The sequence below is a fragment of the Dromaius novaehollandiae genome, chromosome 8 (assembly GCF_036370855.1).
Source record: "Dromaius novaehollandiae isolate bDroNov1 chromosome 8, bDroNov1.hap1, whole genome shotgun sequence".
Classification (NCBI taxonomy): Eukaryota; Metazoa; Chordata; class Aves; order Casuariiformes; family Dromaiidae; genus Dromaius; species Dromaius novaehollandiae.
Genome location: NC_088105.1, coordinates 24,935,118 through 24,955,514, shown reverse-complemented (window position 1 = coordinate 24,955,514; position 20,397 = coordinate 24,935,118). Strand labels below are relative to the sequence as shown.

General features: G+C 47.8%; 2 long non-coding RNA genes across 13 annotated transcripts in view; one reads left to right on the top strand and one right to left on the bottom strand.

Annotated features, from left to right (window-relative positions):
• Positions 1-20,397, top strand: part of LOC112993102 (uncharacterized) — a 63,468-nt gene that overhangs the window by 12,280 nt on the left and 30,791 nt on the right. For 9 of the 12 annotated variants that reach the window (XR_010390217.1, XR_010390211.1, XR_010390215.1 and 6 more), the window contains 6 exons: positions 4,301-8,068; positions 8,716-8,882; positions 12,539-12,701; positions 13,572-13,775; positions 16,676-16,826; positions 17,302-17,542. This is a non-coding gene — a long non-coding RNA (uncharacterized LOC112993102). The remainder of the gene's footprint in view (positions 1-4,300; positions 8,069-8,715; positions 8,883-12,538; positions 12,702-13,571; positions 13,776-16,675; positions 16,827-17,301; positions 17,543-20,397) is intronic. The other 3 variants (XR_010390210.1, XR_003261653.2, XR_010390219.1) reach the window with 3 other exon arrangements.
• Positions 11,054-19,291, bottom strand: LOC112993103 (uncharacterized). Its single transcript, XR_003261654.2, has 2 exons — positions 18,128-19,291; positions 11,054-12,694 (listed from the first exon to the last, which is right to left on the bottom strand). It is a non-coding gene; the product is annotated as an uncharacterized LOC112993103 (long non-coding RNA).

Below are 20,397 nucleotides of genomic sequence, written 5' to 3'. Positions count from 1 at the left end.
TCAGCTAAGGGAAGGATGAGCAACTAGCGACTATTTAAAGTAAAACATGCATGGAAATGCTAATAGCAATTGCCTGCATTTGGTGTTTAAAAAGCGATTTAGCTCTGCTCAGTCGTGGTTGCGAGAAGCCTGGGAGTGTGACCTCCCGTCCACGTTGTGCACCCTGAATCTTCACTGCAACCAGCCAGGCAAGCTTGCAAATCAGGTACGAGCTCACGAAAGGTTTCCCATATTTTGGAAATTAATCCCTGCAGAACCAAAGTGGCAGCTGTGGGGTTCTGCATTTGAGTATATCGTCACTTCCGCTTTCTTCTCGCTTTCCCATCACACCTGGAATGTCAATACGTGGTCGGATATGTGCGGTATCTTGATGCGATCAAGAGCATCAGATGAATTCAGTGGAGAGGGGCAAACAACTTCTTAAATGAGAGTCTTTCTCAATTAAGACCGTGCAGTGGTGGGATCGTGTGCTGCCCTTGTTCTGCAGTGGCTCTTCGGCAGATGACACAGGCGGAGGCATGCAACGAGGGGTGCAGGAGGCCTTTGCTCTGGACAGCAAAACCATTACGCAAGGGAGGAAGCAGAGCTTTTATTTAATAAATTCTTTGTTGCATTCAGATTAACTCACTGTGGCAAAACAAATCAGGACGTTTTAAAGTGCATTGTCTGTTCTGCCTTAGCTTGTTTAAACTTTTGCATATGTCGTTAACCGTTGCATGCATGTGAGGACTGCAATCGCTCAGTGCACAGCGGGCAAAGCTGCGTTTTTTTGACGCTCTGCCTCTCAGAGATCTGGGAGTCAAAAGTTAATTCTAGTGAGATAAACGAGAGTCGTTCGTGTTTGCTAAGAGTTTCCCTGCTCCAACTCGTGTTTGTAAGGCTTCGGATGTACCGTATGAAACACCACCCAGCGCTGGGAAGCGGGGCGAGAGCGGGGCTTTGCCTTGGCAGGGAGAGGGCGGTTCCCAGGTGGGTCCCGGCCGGCTGGGGCAGCCGGCGCGGAGGGGCGGCAGGAGGCAAGGGCCAGCGGCGGGGCGGCCTGGCGGGACGCGTCCCCCGGGCTGCCCCGGCGGTGCCGCGGGCCCCGCGCGCCTGCCGGCACTGGGGCGCCTGCACCGGCTCCGTCTCAGATGCTGAAAATAGCTCGAAGGAAATGATGCGAACACTCCCTGCAGTCCGTGTTTTTCACTCAAACGCTACGTTCTCCACAAATTAACTCTAGCGACTCTTCTTGAGGTACCCTAAAATAACAGCTTGCTATTTAATGAACCTTATGGGGGGGATTAAATCAGGCTAAGCGGTGGCTTGGTTGCAGCCTTCTTGGTAGCGGCTGCGCAAAAGTAAGGCCATGTTTTCAGACCAAATAAGAAATCTCTCCTTTGAGGATAGATTTTCGGTCCGAACTTTCCGCGAGGTCCGTAGCCGAGGGAAGCGGCCCGGCAGGGACAGTCACGTCCCTGCTACGGCCTGCTCGTTTTGGTGAGGTGCTGTGAGGTTTGAGCAAGCCGCGGTGTTGTTCCCTCACACGCAAGGCGGGATGTCTCCATGTTTCTTCGTGAAGCTTTCTCCCACTTTGCCGCGCACCCCGAGCCGCTTGGGCACAGCACATTAACTCCTCTCGAAGCACAAACTGAAGAGCACAAGTGCCAGAACATTTTTGTCAATGGTTTCCAAAAACTATGGAATTTCCTGCCCAGCTACATCAGATCAGCCAACAACTTTGTAATTGCTAAAAACAGCCTGTTGATTTTCCTCCCAAGTGCTTCAGCTGGCCTGGCTGAGTTTTCCCTTTTCCACTGTCTCGGGATGTTTCTCTCGTTGTGCGCTGCGCCGGGTTTTTATGGTCAACATGTCCCACAGCAAACGGTTTGGGCTGATGGCGGGAGGGGCTGGAGGTTCGAGGCTGGGCGCCGGGAGCGCCGCGGATCCTGCGCCTGAGCCGGGAACCCGCGTAAAGCAGAGCCACGCGGTGAGCGCCCGCGGGGCGGCTTGGGCTTCCCGCGCGGAGGAGGATGCAAGCCCCAGCTCGCGGCAGGCGGGCGAGGGGGTGCCGGGAGCCGGACGCGCGGGGGCTGCCGGGGACCGCGGGCTCCCACCGGAGAGGTACCTGGGCTGACATCTCTATGGTAAATGAGAATGAATTAGTTGGGTACGTCTGTAGACGATTTTCCTGCTGAAAAATTCATTCTGTAAAAACATTTATACTGTATTCTTTATTGTCAGCTAATCCTGCCCAAACTCATTAAATGGCAGTGTGTGGGTTACTTGCTGTCAGTGAAATTATCAAAGGCATTTTTCAGCTGGTGCGCCGGGAAAGCATGTGCTTCAATGCCAACTAAAACAATAACGAGGAAATGTTATGATCGGACTTGACCAAGTGACCTTTCCCATTTTAGATTAGTTCTTAATTTCGGCACAAGGGTCATCCTGTGAGAATACTTACAATAAGTCACTGCTCACCTCTCACATGAAAAAGAAGTGACTTATTAGAAATCTCACTGTACTCATTGCAGTTAATGAGATGTGGAAAGCTTTGTAATTTGATTTGCTGGACCATATGCTGTAAAGGGATACTGCTGATTTCATTCCTCCGCTTTTAATTTAAGCAGTATGCAATGGCTTCTTCGTATGGCTACTTATATAATAAAAATTAACTTGAAGCATAAAAAAAATACACCATTGTGGGGTTTATTACTCTGTGTGGTTGAGTTTCAAGTGTTTTTCATTGAAACATCTGTAAGTAATGTGTAGGTCTAATTTTAAATCCTGGCAAATATTTTCCGTTTAACATTTGGTTTTACTGACAGGCTCGGAGCAGTGGTTTTCAGGGCTTGTCAGTAACAGATATGTTTTTTCAAAGATAAACATTTTTTAATTGAAGATAACTGTAACTCAATACTTGCTTTTCCTATCTGTCTCATATTTTAGCGGTTGCAAACAGCACGGCAGAAACTAGTCCCCTCTCCACGTCAGCGGGGCTGCAGGGGGCCGGCCAGCCCCGGGCGCACAGCGGGTCCCTCGCCCTCCGGGGAAGGCGCCGGCACCGCGTGGGATCGTGGTGGGTCCCTCCTGCACCGGCGCTTCACCCGGGTGTTTCAGCCCGGAGGGGGGCCGGGTCCCCGAGGCGCCGGGAGCTGGGCAGTGCTGCGTTGTGCCTGCCTCCCTCCCGGGCCGCGGGCGCCTGCTGCCAGATAGTTAACGGCCAGTTTGGAGGTGTAATACTAAGATTGTTTGGGGGAAAAAGAAAAATTTCTCGGGAGGCGAGCCATGCGTGAGGCTTATGGGTGTCACCTCAAAGAAACACCACCATAGTCTTAACCATTGCCAAGGTTTCCATGGCTGTGTGCATTTTAAACTGCTCCACTGGTGAAGTTGAGGTTGGGCTGAGAAATCTTGTTAAGTAAAGTTGCAGTCTTTGGAAAACCGTGGCGAGGGATGACGTGGCGTGTGGGAGCGATGGCCGGGCCAGGACAGCCGTGCTGCGGCGTGGCGGCCCTCATGTCTGCAGCATGGTGGCTCTCATGGCACGGTGGCCCTCGTGGTGCGGTGGCCCTCGTGGCGCGGTGGCCCTGGCGTGCCCGTGGTGCCTGTTTCCGCCTTGTGCTCGGTGGCCGCTGCTCTGCAGCGATGCTGCGTCCAGACCCAGCGGCTCAGAGGTGGCCGCAGGTGGGTGACTAAAGGGACGGGGCCTTTGCACAAGCTACACGGCAGAGGGAAGCTGCTTGGCTATGTCACCGCTGCTTCACCTCTCCCTCCCTGCCAGCTTCACTGTTTTCTCGCTGTGATTAGGAAAAAAAAAAAAAAAGAAAAAGTTTAATTCTGCCTTCAGTAGGAAAAAATAACAGTAAATTATTTCTCTCAGGCCAAACTCGTTGTGGCATCGAACCCTGACCTGCCGCAGCAGACGGCCGGGTTTGGGCGTGCGGGGAGGTGCCGGTGCTGGTGCTGGAGACTTGGGTCGGCGCCCTGCAGTGTCGGGAGAGGAGCAAAATCTTCCTGTCGCCCCGAGCACAGCGCGCCAAACCACCTGCGCTCAAAGGCCTTGCGCAGACAGAGGCAAACACACGGCCACCTCTGCTACCAAAGTGACCCGTTTCTCCTCAATCTGGGAGCTGCCCTTAATGCTTGACAGCAGGCTACACCTGTGGTTTGGGTGTGAGCCCGGAGCCGGGGACGCGCGTTCCTCTCGGTGGCTCCATGCCGGGCAGGACCCAGCCCCTTCACGCACAGACCTTGGGTGAGAACGAGCGCTACCTAACTCAGGTTTCGGTGTTGATATGTCCCTGTTTTCTCTCACCAGAAGTTCTGAAATGCTTCTGAGGAGGCCGGCGATGGTCCTAGTTCCGCCCCGGTGATTGCTCATGGACGCCGAGGCAGAACTGCACCTTTGCTGAAGGTAGGAGCTGTTCTACATGGCCGGTGGTTTGCTTAGCTTTAACGTGAGTACAAGCACAGAAGGAAGTAAAATCTAATGAAAATGCTTAGAAGATTTTGTTTGGATACCCCACAGCAGCCCCAGTTTGTACTGAAGGGGGAAAGATCTCTTTATAGCCAGACCTGCAGAAACCAGAAATTTAATCTTTCTACACAACTTATTTTATTGCATTTTTAATTTTCTCTTGCATTACCCTGACCCTTTTCTATAGCTTTTGACGCCTGGTGCTTAATTACTTATCATTAGCAATGTACATGGGGGCCTTCCTGCATATTTATAAATGTGATCATTAGTACATGGGAAGACAAAGACTTCTTTAAGACCATCATTACTTATTCTGTTTTCATAGAAATGTTCATTAGAGAAACTACCCACCTGGTTAAATAATTATAATTAAGAATTCGTAATCTCCTTTGCATTTTTAACTTGATCTCCAGGACGTGTGTGCATAGCTAAAGGAGCCTTGTTTGGCCGTCATACTATCTTTTCATTTTGATTTGAGTCGTCAAGCAGATTTAAATGCTGTGTTTTGAAACTGTATACCCTAAGAATGATTTATTGAAAGATAGGTTGTTAAAAAAAGAGAGAAAGAAAGAAAGAAATCAACCCAGCAATTATCTCTGAATTCATTAAGGGTGCACTGGCAGAGAAAGGTTATATAAGCCATTTACTGTAATGCATGGTATGGAGTTAAAACAAAATGTCACCGAAGCCTGATTTCTCTGCCCCATCTGCGGCTCTCACCACAGACACCGGGCTGCTGCAGAGCACGGCCAGAGAGGTGCCGCTCCGGTTTTACGGCACGATATTACTTGCAAATGCTGCCAATAAGCGCGATAGCCTCAGCCCCAGCGCTGGCAGCGACCGCGCGGCCGTGCCGGGAAACCTGTCGGGAAGCGCGGGAGTGGCGGCGGCGCCGAGGCTGCCGGGACGGCGAGCGGGGGACACTGGGCAGGGGACGCCGGGCGGCTGCCACCGTCCCGCTCCCGCACTGCGCCCGGCTCCAGCGGCACCGAGAGCGGCCTCGCCGGGGCGCAGCCCTCAGCTGTAAACAATTACGCCGCTACTGCTCGTTCAGGGCAGTTTTGAGACGCGAAGGAAGTCTGCAATCAGTTATATCTCCAATTACCATAAAAATATATTAGCCATTCATTCATTTATTAATGATTCATCAGTTAACCACACATAATGAGCAAATAATTAGCAATGCTGTACGGTTGCCAAAATTGAAGAAGTGTTGGCATTTTAAAGATGAAAGGTTGCATTTATGCAAAAAGTCTGGTGGTGATAAAGTTAATACAGAAGATAATTATAAAAGTGGCTGTCCTATTTTAGCGGCTGAGGTCCCGCAAAACTTGCCTAATTGAACTGAAATTAATATTCTTCAAAAGCACGCGTGTTACTGCATATTAGCTGCTGAATTTACTCGGCGATCTCCCTTCAGTAAGGTACCTCGCACAATACAAGTTAATAAAATGCTAGACAGCAAGACTGCGGTCTTTGTTTGCTCGGTTCGGGGCCTTGCGGAAAACAATAAATTGCATTCATGTCAGCCGAGGCCCATCCCTTTGCTAATTACCGTTTGGTGCTGAAATGACTTCTGTGAAATTGGGAGCAGGGAGGAGCACACAGCCGTACAAGGGAGGCTTTTCAAGTCGCGGCAGTAAATGCGAGATAGGCCTTAGGCGCACAGATGTTAAAACAGTGAATTCCCCTACAGATTAGACTAATGGAAACCCTGTCAGGGTAAGTCAAATCCGGGGTCTGTGGTCAAAATCTAATTAATGTTCCTGTACTTAAAAAGAATATGAATGCCTGGAGGTGATGAAGAATGCACAAGAAACCCGCTTGTTTGTAAAATTGTTAGCGCGGATAGCAAGTACCGGGGAGCTGGTCCTTGCGAGGTAGCACCTGCCAGCTCACCGCGCCGGCTGCGGCGGGTTGTCGGCGGCGCCGGCCCCTCGGCACGTCCGACTCACGTTGGAGCCCTGCGCGGTGGCGAGCGCCCGTCCCCGTCCCCTGTGGACGCTCAGCAGCGGCGTTCAACGCCCCCCTTTCGTTCGGCACGGCCGAGCGGCCTTGACATCTCTGTTCAGGAAGCAAGTGTGCAGCTGAAGATGTAAGGAAGAGCCAGCTTCTCCCTGTGCAAAACCAGAGGCTCGTCCTGCTCCGTTTCGCTTGAGGACACTGCTGGGGCTCTTACGGCGCTTTCACAGCTGCACCATGCACGGCCTGTGCAATAACAGAGGAAATGAATTTATAATGCAACAATCTTTTCATTTTCACAAGCACAAAAATTCCCCTAAATACTTAAAATAACATTCAGAGTGGGACAGACCTTAAATTTCGAATAAATGAAACCCTAATCCAGTGTGTTGCTGAAACAACCTTGTTATTAAAGAAATAAATTTGAAACAGCAAGTGGTTTGAGAATTTTGGATTTAATTATTTAAATCTACTTAAGATAACTCTCTAGCACTGTTTGGGTTTCCTGTTGAGAGCATGTTTTCCAGGAAAGGTATCCCACCCAGTGCCTTGGAGATATTAACTTTCTCATGCAACAGTGGCTTAAGCAGTAGAGACAAATAATACTTATTGTTACAATACAGAAAGGTATTGTGTGGTAACTTGGTAAAATTTATTTCCTTGAACCATTCTATCATGCAAACTGCAGAGAGCCACGCGGGGGATTTGGAGAGACCTGTTCTCCTTGGCTAAATGGCTGACATGATGCTGCATCCAAATGTGCTTTAGGTAAAAAGAGAGAAATTTGCTGCAGCGTAGCGTGGACCCAGCTGCGACCAGCAGTGGGTCCAGCACTGGCTCGACCAGTAGGTTTGCCATTGCAAATGGCTAATTTGGGGTATTATATGTTAGTTGAATAGCGGTAATCAGGTTTTATTCATTGCTGATTGCTATGTTGCAACACACTTCCTCCAAGAAGGCTCATCCCCGTAGACGCAGTTTTGGTCAAAATCTACTGCTGCGTCTTTATGGTTTAAGATTGTGTCCCAGTACGGCACAGAGCGAGAAGGCGATAAATCCCCCTTTTTCTTTTGCAGGATCATAACAGAAACTTCCCGCATCTGGGGTCTGCGTTGGCGTAGGGATTGGAGGCGCGTGTTGCGGGTGCGCCTGTCCCAAGCCAAACCTGGAAAGGGCGGAGGAGCGGTGAGGCCTTCCCCAGCCCGGCGAGCGTGTCCCGAGCCGCAGCAGGGCTGTCCGGGCCCCCGGTGCCCCCGCGGTGGCTGGGCCCCAGCCGCTGCACACGGCCGAGCCTCGATGCCCTGCTGGCAGCACCTACCCCGTGCGAGTGGTCCCCGGGGTACCTGGCCCTTCAGCTTTACCGACGCTATTGAATTGTCAGTCTTGCAAACGCACACTGAATTTGTCCTTTTTATCACGTCTAAGGGTGGGATCTTGGAGCAAGTTCAGTTTTCTAGCCAAGTTTGTGGGGACAGGAAAAACCAAACTGAGTTTCAATTAACGTCGTGAAGTGGTTCATCTGGCACTTGTAGTGCTCAGAGGTGGTCAGCGCGGCTCTTCGTCGTCCAAGTCCAGCAGCACGAACCTTTGCACCAAGCCTCTGCTCGGCTCGCCCCGCCCCGGGGCGCTCTGCAAACCACGGCACAGGTAAGGGTGGCCTTCCACCAAACCCCCAAAGAAGGGCCTGCTCTTCCTTGTTTAAGCTTGCTCACTGACTTATCATGTGACTACTAGGATTATTTGCTATTTTATATTTTTTATGTTCAAGAAAAAGTAGTCCTATTAATATTTTTTTCTTAAGAAATCACGCCTATATTTATATGCGACATGAGGCAGATGTTGGGCTTAAAGCTTAGTTCTTGCTTAAGAGATATCTTTCAGTCCACTGAAAGGGGCTGATTAGTATCCGCCGGCTAAATCATTTTTTCCCCTCTGTTGTCTTGACCCATTGATTTAATTAAGGCCTAATAAAGAGAGGGCTGAAAGATTGTTATTTTTTTTCTCTCTAGGTCTCACCCACACTGCTCTGTCAGGGTGTTTTTGGCTTGTACGTGTCCCCTTTAACTTGTAAGCACGTTGACATGGAGATTGTCTTCCTTAGAACCAGTTATTTTTTCCTCTCCAGTAGTAGATCAGATTTAGTTTTGGTTTTAACCAAAACAGATGTTTTCTTGGGAGCTTTTATTTTAATGAAAAAAAGTAATGAAACGATAACCAAAGCAAGCCACGAGATCAAAAGAGAAGACATTAGGCTGCTCGGTGGTAACCCTGCCTCCTCCTGTTCCCTTTCCCAGCCTCCTCTTGCCAGCGGAGAAGAGGGAAGAGAAATGAAAACTGTGGTTTTGCTTCCCAATTAAGTAAAAAGAATGGATGATGTTTATGAAACACAGAGGTTTTTTCACTGAAAATGCTTACTGCTTTTTAAGCAGTCTGACTCCTTTTAACCTCATGTCTCACTCAGGTCAGTGCTAACGCTCAACAGCTCCTTGATGCTCCTGACGGTGTTTCCAGCCTCCTCTCGCCCTCCCGCTTCTCCTTCCCCCGGCTCTGCAGGTTGCTGCTCCGCGGCGCCCGCGTGCGGGTCCCGGCCCAGGGCCCCCTCGCAGCAGAGCCCCACCTTGGCAAAAAGCAGAGCGTGCCCTAAAATCCAGCTCTGGCCAGGGCTGGTTTGACGCCGGGGCTGGCCAGGCGCTGGCGATTAAAGCTGGCAGCGGACAACCCACCGGGCTTCGGGGCCCCTGGGGTGCGAAGCAGCACTTGCTGAGGCCACCGCTGCCCAGGGCAGCGCTAAAGCAGGCGTATAAATCCTGTGCCTTCAACGGGACTTAGGCACCTGCTTAAAGTTAAGCACTTGTTTAGAGGGTTTACTGAATGGAAGTCCTACAATTTTGCCCGCGCTAACATATCAAGCACCAAGTTCATTTGTGTAACAGGAGCTAGGAGCCTTGGAGAGCTTCCTCTGTTAGGATTTTTCCTTTTTTTTTAATAACTGCTTCTTTATTACAACAGAGTTTGAGGGTAAACTTGAAAATAAATCTACTGTTACACTTGTAATGACCAGTCTCAAAAGAAAAACAAAATCCGACAAACTCAAATTACTACTTAATTCTGTATGTGCACATGTTTACATGCATCATCTACTTAAGGCAAGCAGGACTGTGTCCATGTAGCTGAGAGCTGTTATATTTTTTTGCTTAAATACGTGGTTAATTAATCACTGGATGATGCCTCTATTGTATAGCTCTTGGAAAGACTGAATTTACAATTAAAACGTTTTAAAGGCTCTCTTTTGTAGAGTCCTTAGGTAATTAAGCTGAAGTGCATGTACGTTTCCATACATAAACGTACTGTAGCAGTGGTAGCTGATGTCGCAGTTAAGGTCAGGTAGAAACCAGCCTTGCATTAAGAGTCTTATTTCCAGTACCTCACTCAAAACTTTCCTAAATCTAAATTAATCTTCCAGAAATGTATAGGAAATCTGGTTTATGAGGGGAAAAAGGGTCTTACGTTATTACCGTACTCCACCAGCCTTCCCTCGGCATAACTCCACTCGCTTTGTGGCGCGTGGCCGCTCAGCGCTGGTGGGACGGGGCTGGGGGAGAGTTTTGCTGGGGTGAAGGTGAAGAGCGCGGCACCGGCACGGGGGCCTCCTGCCTCCCCCGGCGTGCGCTGGGGCAGAGGGTCGGGCAGCCTCGGGCAGCGCGGGCGGTGAGAGATGGGGCCGCCTTCACCGGGGCGCTGCTGGCCCATCGCCGCCCGGCCGGGGCCCCGGAGTCCGGCGGGGCGCGCGGGGGCCCTGCGCTCGCGGCTGCCCCCTCCCGCTGCCGGCCCCGGGCCTGCTCCCTCCCTCCCGGCTCCCATTCCTCTGCTCCCTGCCAAGCGTCCTGACTCCAGCCTGATCTGAAAGTTAATTTTAACAAATAACATCTCGGGCCCGGCCAAGCTCGAATCTGGAGATAGGACACGCCGCGGGAAGGGAGCGGGGGGACCGCGAGGGCGCATGAAGGCTCAGCCTTGTAATATGTGTGAGAGCTGATGCTCTCTGAGCAATAGAGTGCTTATTATTATTTCTCTTGGATAGGTCACCTGGGAGTGGAGGAATTTTTCATTTTAAATTAAAAAGAAATCTTTTTATAATGCTCATTTCTGAAAGGGGAAAAAAAAAAAAGTCCTCTTCGTGGAAGCAATTAGATGGAGGACACACTGAAAGGAGTGATTAGTTGTTAATTTTTGAGCTGTTGGCCCTGACAGAGGGGTTTTTTCTGTCTTTTTTTTTTTTTTAAGGTGTCTTTCATACGCCTGCAGTCCAAGGTTACTTCTCATTCCACAGCAATTACCGTGTGTCCGCTGCACGCTGGAGGCTGCGCGCGGTGGCTGCGGTGGTCCCGCGGCGTGTGCCAAGTGGAAATGCCAGCAGCTGCGCGAGCCGCCGCGTAATTGTTTGTATCTGTTTCTTCTCTTTTCCAAGCCTCGGTAAATGTGCTAGGGAGTAACTTCCCCGACTCCGATGTGACCTGAAACGCAGCCCTTCCGTTCGCATTTCCAGCTCCAAGTCAGCCGTGTCAAGATTTGAGCGAGAATCAAGGAGGATAATGGGTCACATGTAATTAAGAGGCAAAACTACTGGTGAAATAGCTGTGCATTTCGGTTTTATTTCTTTCTGCCCATCAGATTATAAAGCTCGGTCCCACCACCACTTAAAAAAACTAATATGTAACTGTGAGCCTTGTACAACCGCACTATTGTGTCAAATGGAAACCAACTAACTAGACATCACAATAAAGAAAAAAAGCTCGTTGTACCTCAGAAAAAATATGGGGCTGAAAACACAGAAAAATGCAGTCTTGTTAAAATATGGACACGGTCCAGTAATGGAATGAGTAGGGAAACTTGAATGGATGAGAGTCAAAAAACACTCTGCTTAATTCTTGGGGTTTTTTATTCACCATTCAGCTTACATCAGTGTTAACATCTACTGAGAAATGCAGCCATTTACAATTTGCAGTTCAATGTGTTACTTTAATTAGTATGAAAATTAAAGGGCAACTATAGGCCAATGTGAATGATTATGGAAATACATGTGCATCACATGCAATGCTCTCATTTAATTAATCGTCTTGTAAACTATATCGAGCACTTTAAGTCAGTTGCTGAGTATAACAACTCCATTTTAAATAACCACTTAATGCTTAACAGGATGTGGAGAAAACACTATAGCACACGACTGCATCTCAAGTTTCAGTGTCTGAGATTTTTTTAAAGCTGACCCAAGTCAACTCAAAGAATGTTTAACACCCTGTGTCTGAACACAAGAAACTCTGTGATGTACAGACATTCAATTACATTTTTTTAAAAGTGAGAAACATTTTGTAAAATAGTGACTTTAGAGGACTAATTGGCAGCAGCAAACTTGAGAGTGAAGGCCAAAGCTAGAGGGGAACTTTTACTACAGTAACTCCAGTCAAGGAAAATGAAAATAAAGGCATCTTTGTTTCTCAGTCAAATTAGCTGATTAAGAAATAAAACATTTTAGCATGCTTTAAATGCAGCATTAATTATTTATATGAAAAAAATTAAAGCCAGGTTCTATGAATTACACTGTGTGTGTGAATTGAACGTTACGGGAATAATAATCCTTTTACATTCATTCCTTACTTCATTAGGCAAAACTAAATATTAAGGGCTCCATTCATTCAAAAAATTATTATGCATTCAGCTCACACCTTTTCTATGGCCTTTTTTTTTAAGAGTACAATTTACAGCACTGATTTTTAAATATGATTCAGAAAAAGCAGCCTGATACTATAGGATGGGCACCAGCAGATGGATGGGATTAGGAAAGAGCAGAGATACAGTGCTGGGCCTTACGCATTGCTGTGGTAAGGTCCGAAGTAAGTGGTATTGTATGGGCTCAATAATAAAACAGGTAACCAGATGCATTATCAGTGGGAATATTCTGAACACTGTGAATCCCTTTTCCTATAAATTGATTGCTAAATAACTTTTTTCCTCATTGATTGTTTCCAGTGACTGGGGAGTGCTTTACTCAGGTGTCCGAAGAATAGAGTTTATTACCAGGGTAAGTGTGTTCAGAGATCTTCTCTATTTCCCATGCAGGCTGGTTTCAGCAATGCAGTATGCCAAGCGTGGCGCTCTCGGGAGGAAGGTCGTCCGTCGCGAAGCTGTGCTGACTTGTGTGATGCAGTTGAACATTTGCTAGGCTTCAGGCTGGGACCATCGAAGTCCCTCGTCTCGTGTTCCTTGAAAGCAGATCTATGAGGTAAGGAGCTGGTGAATTAATTAGTTGTTTCACTTACACATAGATGAAAAGAAATGGGAAGTGATTCTAACTGGTTTGTTGGAGTTTCTTTCTTTGGGTTTTCAGGGTTTTTTTAAAACTTTTTACTGTCTGAACAGTGGTGATCTTCTTTAGCATTCAAATTAATTAAAAGTTTCACTTAATGTTAAAACAATCACTTAAAAAGAGAAAAAAAAGCCCCAACCCAAGCAACAAATGATAAAAGGGGTTTGTTCAGAAGCTTGCAAACTGTCAGCTGGCTGAGTTTAAATAAACTTTTGGGAATCAGAAGACTGGGAAATGGGACAAGGTGTCAGACACTTGGATAAGATTGATGTACTTAATAGTTTAGTTAATATGGATCAACATCTGCCTTTAGTTACATCTGCGCAACCCCCTGCCTTCAGCAGAGTTGTACTTTTGGATCCAAGTTTGGACCAGTGTTTTTAAATAGGCCCCGGTGCAGAATATATGCAGGGAACCTGCTCTGCACAGTGCTGGTATAACTGTGCAGCTCTGGAGAGAATGGGTAATACAATATGTTATTGTTTCTGGTGTAATTTTAAAAATGCATTGAGGAGTAATATATTTTTTTATAATAGGGTGCTCCCTGTCTCTTTAAGTAACTGTCAGATGTAGGATGTCGTCGTGCCAAAATGCTACGGTCTGCTCTCTCTGTGCAATTGTTAATTAAATCCATCCCTATTGTAGAGCCTGCCTCAGTCTCTTACCCGTCCTTCTTATCTGTGATACCAGATGATGCTCCGTAATTCATGGCCAACCTGCTCCCACCTTCAGCCGGGCCTCCTGTGCAGTGACCTTAACCAGTTTCACCTTTTTGTTATTCCCAAGGAGAAAAGAGTCCCAGAGGCAATAGTTTTATCAACTTTTCCTGCTGCCCAGACGATGGTTCAGCGATAAATAAACGGAGCGTGCTTGCGCTGGAGGCCTCCTACGCGCCGCCTTGGGCCAGCCCAATGCCCGGCTGCACGGGAAGGGGCTGACGCACCGGCCGCGGCAGAGAGCTGGCGGCAAGAATTGCTTTGCCCTAGCCAGGTAATGCTGCGTTTTCTTCCTCTGCCAGTCATCAGGTTAGCTGAAAACCTCCTCTGCCTCACCCTGAGGTATGCCACCTGCAACTCTGCTGACCCCACCGGCGAGGCTGATACACAGGAGCTGGTAGGGATATTTTCATAGCTGACAAGCTGTTTCCCGTGAACAGCGTCAAAGATTTAAAAGTCACTTCTGCAAGTGGGACTTGCTGGCAAATATAGACTAAGCAAATCTTTTATTATTACCACATGGCTAGAAATACTCCAGGAGTTCTCCTGGAAATGGGTAGTGTACCAGCAGAAAGTAATATTCTGTTGGCCTGTGCATTGCCTCAAGGGTGTTTACTATGGTAATAAGATCAGTAATTCATCTCCTAGAATCACGGAGAGTACAAATGCTTATTTAAGTAGATGGTATCTTGATTGCAACTGAGTCAGGAGAGCTCTTAAACCTGCCTATTTCGGCTGCAGATCTTCTGTTAAAGGCAAAGGGCTGGGGGTTCTTGGTAAACACAAGAACATCTTGTTTCACAGCTACCTTACATTTGCAGCAATTCACAGTGGATTCATAGCACAGTCCTTGGTGAAATGGACGTTTACAAGTATGTCGGGAAATGAGGCCTGTTGCCTTTTATTTATTTATTTATTTTTGCTTTTCGTAGCAATGTAATGGAAGCAGTTATAAATATCTTTCCATCTCCGAATGGCTGGTTAAAACGGAAGAGATAGCAATCTATCGTTGCTCGTGCTCCAGCAGCACATGGAGCCATCTGAACCCCGTTGTGCTGGGAGATTGGCATGAACATAAATTCAGGGACTGACTCTGCCCTGAAGAACTTGCCTGTGTTAAGGAAAGAAGAGAGCAGAGAAAATGGAAAGCTCTGAGGGTAAAATGATTTGCTTTATCAGCCAGTAGGCTAGGGTGAGAAATAGCCAGCGTTCCTGAGACTTGCATCTTCCCCCATCAGCTGACTTGCAGACTCTGTGGGCCTCTGCTCTGGAAATCCCGGGGGCAGAGGCCTCTGGTCTTGCTCAACTGCTTTTTTTGTTTACAAAGCTGATCAGGAGAAAACATGGTTTTACGGCAAAGGCATAGAAAGGGGAGTTTAAGGATCTGGTTTGTAATCTCAAACTCTGCCACAGAAAGTCTTCACAGAAGGGAAGATACTCTCCAGAAACTAAGAGTTTTATCAAATTGTTTTACTGGAGGAAAACCATAGCTTGACCTCTGAGAACCCAAAATCAGTGCCTTTATCTCTGTGACAGGAAAGTCGCAGGTGGTCCATAGTGTTTCACATTGGTGATGTGGTATCCAAGATGAATCACAGAAAAATCGATCTAGGAGAAGCACCTAAAACAGATGTCTTCTGGTTTGCTGAGAAAACCCCGACCCCTTAACAGCGGACATGTGGCTGAGATAGAAAGCAGTAAGAGCTTTCCTGCAGTATGTTGTTCTGTACTTTAACCTCACCAATACCACTCCTCCTTTATGCAGTTATTAAGCTGAATATCACTGAGATATATGCACATTTGATGACAGAGGTATGTGTTCATGCTGTCTTTATATTTCAGAAACTAAAGATTTTTCAGCAGGTTGGTTGCCTCGCGAACCAGAATTTTCACTCTAATTTTTTTCTGCAGCCACAGAGCATAACAAACATTTGAAATAAATTTCACTAGTTTGATCACTGTTGTCAGACAGAGTGTGTATGCAAATGGAACTAATAAATTTTGCTCTGGATTCCACCAGAACGTATGGAATTGTCTTTCGTAAGTTAACAGTGCTTAACACTTATGTAGCAATTTCCATGCTCAGTGACAAGCTTATTAATCAATGCAACACCTCTGAAAGGAGCATTGCTGCGTACTCCTACTAGATTGTGAAATTTAGAACGTATAGATGTTTTCTGAAGTGTTGGTCAAATAGCCCAAGAAACCTGGGATTTGAACGTGGGAGCCTGTGGTTTCTGTTGTGTGGTTAGGCCAGACGGCTTTGACAGACCCCTTTTTGTGTTTAATAGATCGAACTCTGCTGGGTTTAAAACCATACATCGGCGTGGCTATGCTCAGACTCCGAAATGTGGTGATAATACAACTGGTTTTTATAATTGCTGCCTGCAGATCCGGAGGTGGAATAAGGCACACTGCCGTGATTTGCTCTTCCCAGCATTGTCAGGAATCACAGGAGCTGCGAGGTGTGCTTCCAGCACACAGTAAACAGGGTAGTGCTAAATGACCCCTGCCTTTTTTTATGCTAATAGATGTGACAGTGCTGGGTTCAGCAAAGAAGTCGATCCTGACGTAGCAATGATAGTTTTGTGTGGAGTGAAATCTGTGGAGCTCCCTCGTCTCTTTTCTGTACCTGCTGTTGTAGGACACCGTAATGGCACTGCTAATCTGCTCTCCTTGCAGGCAAGAAAGTGTCAGTTGAGAGTGTTTCTGCCTGCTATGTCCCATGAAAAAAGGTATAGTGTATCCAATAAGTTTGGTTTGGGAAAAGAGTTTTGTTCACTGTTAGCAAGTGTCTGCAGGAGCCACCAGTCACTGCAGCAGTGAGGGAGGCCTCCTGTAAAGGGTGTAAGGAAAGACAAACCGTTCCAGTTGGTGACTGGAGGCATATCAATAAAGATCACCTCCTGCATATATCAAATGATTGATAGCAAGTTTTAAAGCTTTTTCAGTTCCCTGCTAGTGCCATCCAACTGTCATAAAACACATGGATTTCTCTGATACCTTCCAGATAAAGCCCCCTCATGCTGCATGCAAGAAGAGCTTCAAGAACAAAAAAAAGGCACAGGGAGTTATTACTTTTAAGCAGCTCAGTCCATTGCTTTTAGGGGTGACAATATCTCAGCCATAGCAGGAGTGGAACTGTTAAACAGTGTTGCTTTGCTCTGTTCGCAGGCAGCCTCTGAGACTTGTCAGCGATGTAAATCAGGCTGCTCAGCGGCAGCAGCCCGGCACGTGCCCTGGGAGCGGGGACAGGAGCTTTGGGATGCCCGGAGGCAGGTTATGGAAGAGAACGGCTACGTAAAATTCGCACCCCTCTGGCAAGGTGAGAAAGTGCTGTTTCTGTGCTGGGTGGACCTGGACAGGGAGGGCCCCGCATCGCGGGCTGAGCAGCAGCTGTTCCCCCACACCCGGACATGCAGCATAGGCAGAGGTCCCGTTCTCATTGCCCAGGCCCTGTCCTAGGTAGCAAAGTTGCCAGTTCTGCCCTTGTTTTGGGGTGGGGGAGAGCTCCTTGCAGCTCATCATCTCCCTGCGTGCGTGCTGAGGGACACCGGAGTCACCTCGGTGACGTGCTGAGACTGACACTCTCGGGGCATCATGCACCGAACTTGGTGTCCTGGTGTTAGTAGGAACCGGTTGCTGCTATTGACAAGGACTATCTATTTTGAGGTTTCACATGTCCAGACGTGGTGAGATGCTCGTACCTAAAAGCTGTGGGAGCACTATATGAACTTCTGTGACAGAGTCCGTGTCTATTTCCTTGCCTTATGTTCATGGAAATCTTGCCTTGGCCTTAGGGAGCCTACGAACAAGGGGCTTCTGGGAAATTCCTGCTGAGACGAATATTATGGTGAGACACTGTGCCCTGCACCATGGCTCAGCAGAGAAGGAAATCCATGTCCCTCAAAGCTGAAGAGCTCGGAAAACACCCCAAAAATACTGAAGCCAGTGGCTTCATGCACACACAGCCTGTCTGGAGCCGGTCACAGCTACAAGGCTCGAGATTGGATCTGGGTCCAAATATCCCACAGTTTAAAGGTAAAAGCTTTCTTCTGCTTATGCCAATGTAATTTCTACCACTGGCTTAACTGGACCAGGGTTTTACCCCCATGTTTTAAACTGCAGATTTTTATTTGAGCTATATAAGGTAAAGATGGGTATTAACAGGGAACTCTAAATTTCCTGAAGTCTATCTCTTAGTATTTCTTATTAAATGTACTACTCCAGCCTACTGTAGCTTTCTGTTCTAATCACAGCATTGCTCTACGTGAGCATTGCACTTCAAAGGGGTTACCTTACTCTCACAGCAAAATCTTCCCAAGGTTCGCTCACTCGAGGGACCAGCACCAGATCTCCCCGGTTCTGCACATCAGCCAGATTTTCAGCTGCCTTTTAATCTTTGGCAATTTGAATTTATATGGAGAACTTACAGGTGACAGTCTGGCTCTGTTGAGACAAGTAGGATAGAAACCATGTCAGAACAGTCCCTGAAAGTCCTACGATGTGCTTAAAGCATTTCCAGAGAACCCTTGATCCAAAGTATCAAAGGGTTACAGTAAGATCAAGAAGAATTAAAACTGATGGTGTGCCAGAAATCACGTGCCACACAAGGTCATTACTCACCCTCGTTAAAGCGGTCTCAGTACTGTGGCCTGATCTGAAGCTTAATTGAAAAGTTTCAAATGATGCATTATAACGAAGACAAGACAGCCACTGCCCATTCCACGACCTCTGCTAAAAAAGGCAGATCAGTAATAGGGTAGAAATCTAAGCAATTGCTGGAGGATAATCAAGGCCTAATGAGGTAGCCACTTCAGTCTTTCAAAGGCAGAGGAACTTCTCCCTGGCGCTGGAGAGAAAGCAGGGGCCGAAGTGAGCAAGTTCCCGTATCCCAGGGAACGTGCAATGGCTGGGCTCGTGGTGGTCCTCGGCAGGCGGGGGGTGCGAAGGGCAGCACCGTCTCTGTAGCGAGCACCGTCAGTTGTCCAGCAGGCGAGTCCCGTGGCCTAGGACAGCCTACTCTCAGTTGCTCTTTCTTTCGCAATCATTTTCTGTTACCGCAGACCTTGACCCAAATGGTCATGAGGAGCCCATCAGGTCTGAGTTATTAGTTGCTGTTGTGTTAGGAACCAAGACGGTGGTAATAGGAGATAGCTAAGCGCTGATGTTATCAATTTTCCCTAAAAATTCACAACAAAACAAAGCCCGTTGATGCTCCATTTGAGCATGATAACAAACTGCAAGTCACAATTACCAAAAGAAATCAAGTATCTTCTTGGCATCTTCCTCTTTTTTTGCTCTATTATCTGTCCTCGCAGAGAGGTCAGTGCCCATATCCACATGATTATCTCCACATCCAGCTGCCACGCTGTGAACGTTGCTCTTCCTGGGCTACTGCTTGGGCAGCTGCAGTGCAGGCTTTGCGCTCGCCCTGACTGACGAGCAGTTTGCAGTCTGGAATCACCGCTCAGCCCACAGCAGCCAAAGGGGTTTAATCTTTTTGAAGAAGTCAGCTTGCATATTTTAACCTGTATCTGCAGGCTCTGCTTTCATGAGGAGAGGGTGTCTCTCCAGATTCATATCTGTTTTTTTGAGCAGGTTGGCTTGCTGTTCCTAATCTCCACCTGCCTTGATAAGATCTCCCTCATGCTGTGAAATACACTGGCCATCCGAAGCTAGACCAGACAAAAACATTGAGCAGGGTTACAGTGCTGGAGTACAGCAATCAGGGATAGGCCTGTTTAAAGGCATCGTGCACACAGGCAAGTTAAAAAAAATTCTTTAGCAGCCTGAACCATTTCCTGTAGCCTTCAAGTTCTCTCATTTTAATTGCAGTTAAAATCACAGTACCCGCTTTCTTTGCTGTGAATCCTACTTTATTTCTGCTTTTTCTTGCTATTTCCTTCAACTTTAAACATACAGACTGAAAAAGAAAGATAATATAAAGAACAAGTTATAAATAAATAACTAAGACCTTGTTTATGCAAATACTCAGGTAGTGGCCTTTAATGCCATGAGAAGTGCAACTGGATTCATTGGTTTTACGGTTTAACCGTGTGTGCGCATGTTTTGCTGAACTGAGACCTTTAATATATGATGGATGGCATCAGCTGTACAAAAGATTGCTGGTAGGCTGAGGGTATTGCTTCTGTCTGTTGCTTCCAAATTAATGCTGTAGGTCTCCATGGGTAAACAGGGTGTCACCAGCTGTGCTCGCTGTCATGGAGGGCGAATTTGCAAGTCGAGGGGCTCCGCACCCCTGCCCTGCTCATCAGGGGTCTGGTGCTGTATCCGTGAAAGTGCTGGCTGAACAGCCCTGCCGGGGGAGAAACCACCGACAGCGGCGTTTCATGTCTCCTGGGAGCTGTTGGTCAGCACGAGAGAAGCTGCCCCCCAGCCAGGGCTGAACAGCTGGCACATCTGCCGGCTAGTGCTGAACAGCTGGCACATCTGCCAGCCACTGATGAACAGCTGGCACATCTGCCGGCCAAGCAATTCGGGAGCAGAGCAGGCCACCCTGGTGCTGCAGAGCCGGCCCTCCCTGCCTGCCCGCGGCTGGCGAGCGGGACACAGCCAGAGACGGGCTGCTGGTACCGGCGGGAAGGTACTGCCTCAAGGGGTAGTTCTTGAGATACTTTTTCTCACTAAAAAAATGTTGTTTGATTTAACCAGTTACAGGATTCATTTAGTCATTTTGCTTCTATTTGAATGAGGAAAAAACCGCAGGTGGAGCAATGCCTGGCGTTTCCCTTTGGCGCGGGCACCGAGAGTCTACGGCACCCGACCACGGCTGGTCTCTGCCTTCGGGGCTGCGTTTTTCTCACGTGTCGCGGGGAGTGCGGTGGCCCATGCTTCACCCTGGTCCCTGCAGCATCCAAACAACTCACTGGGCC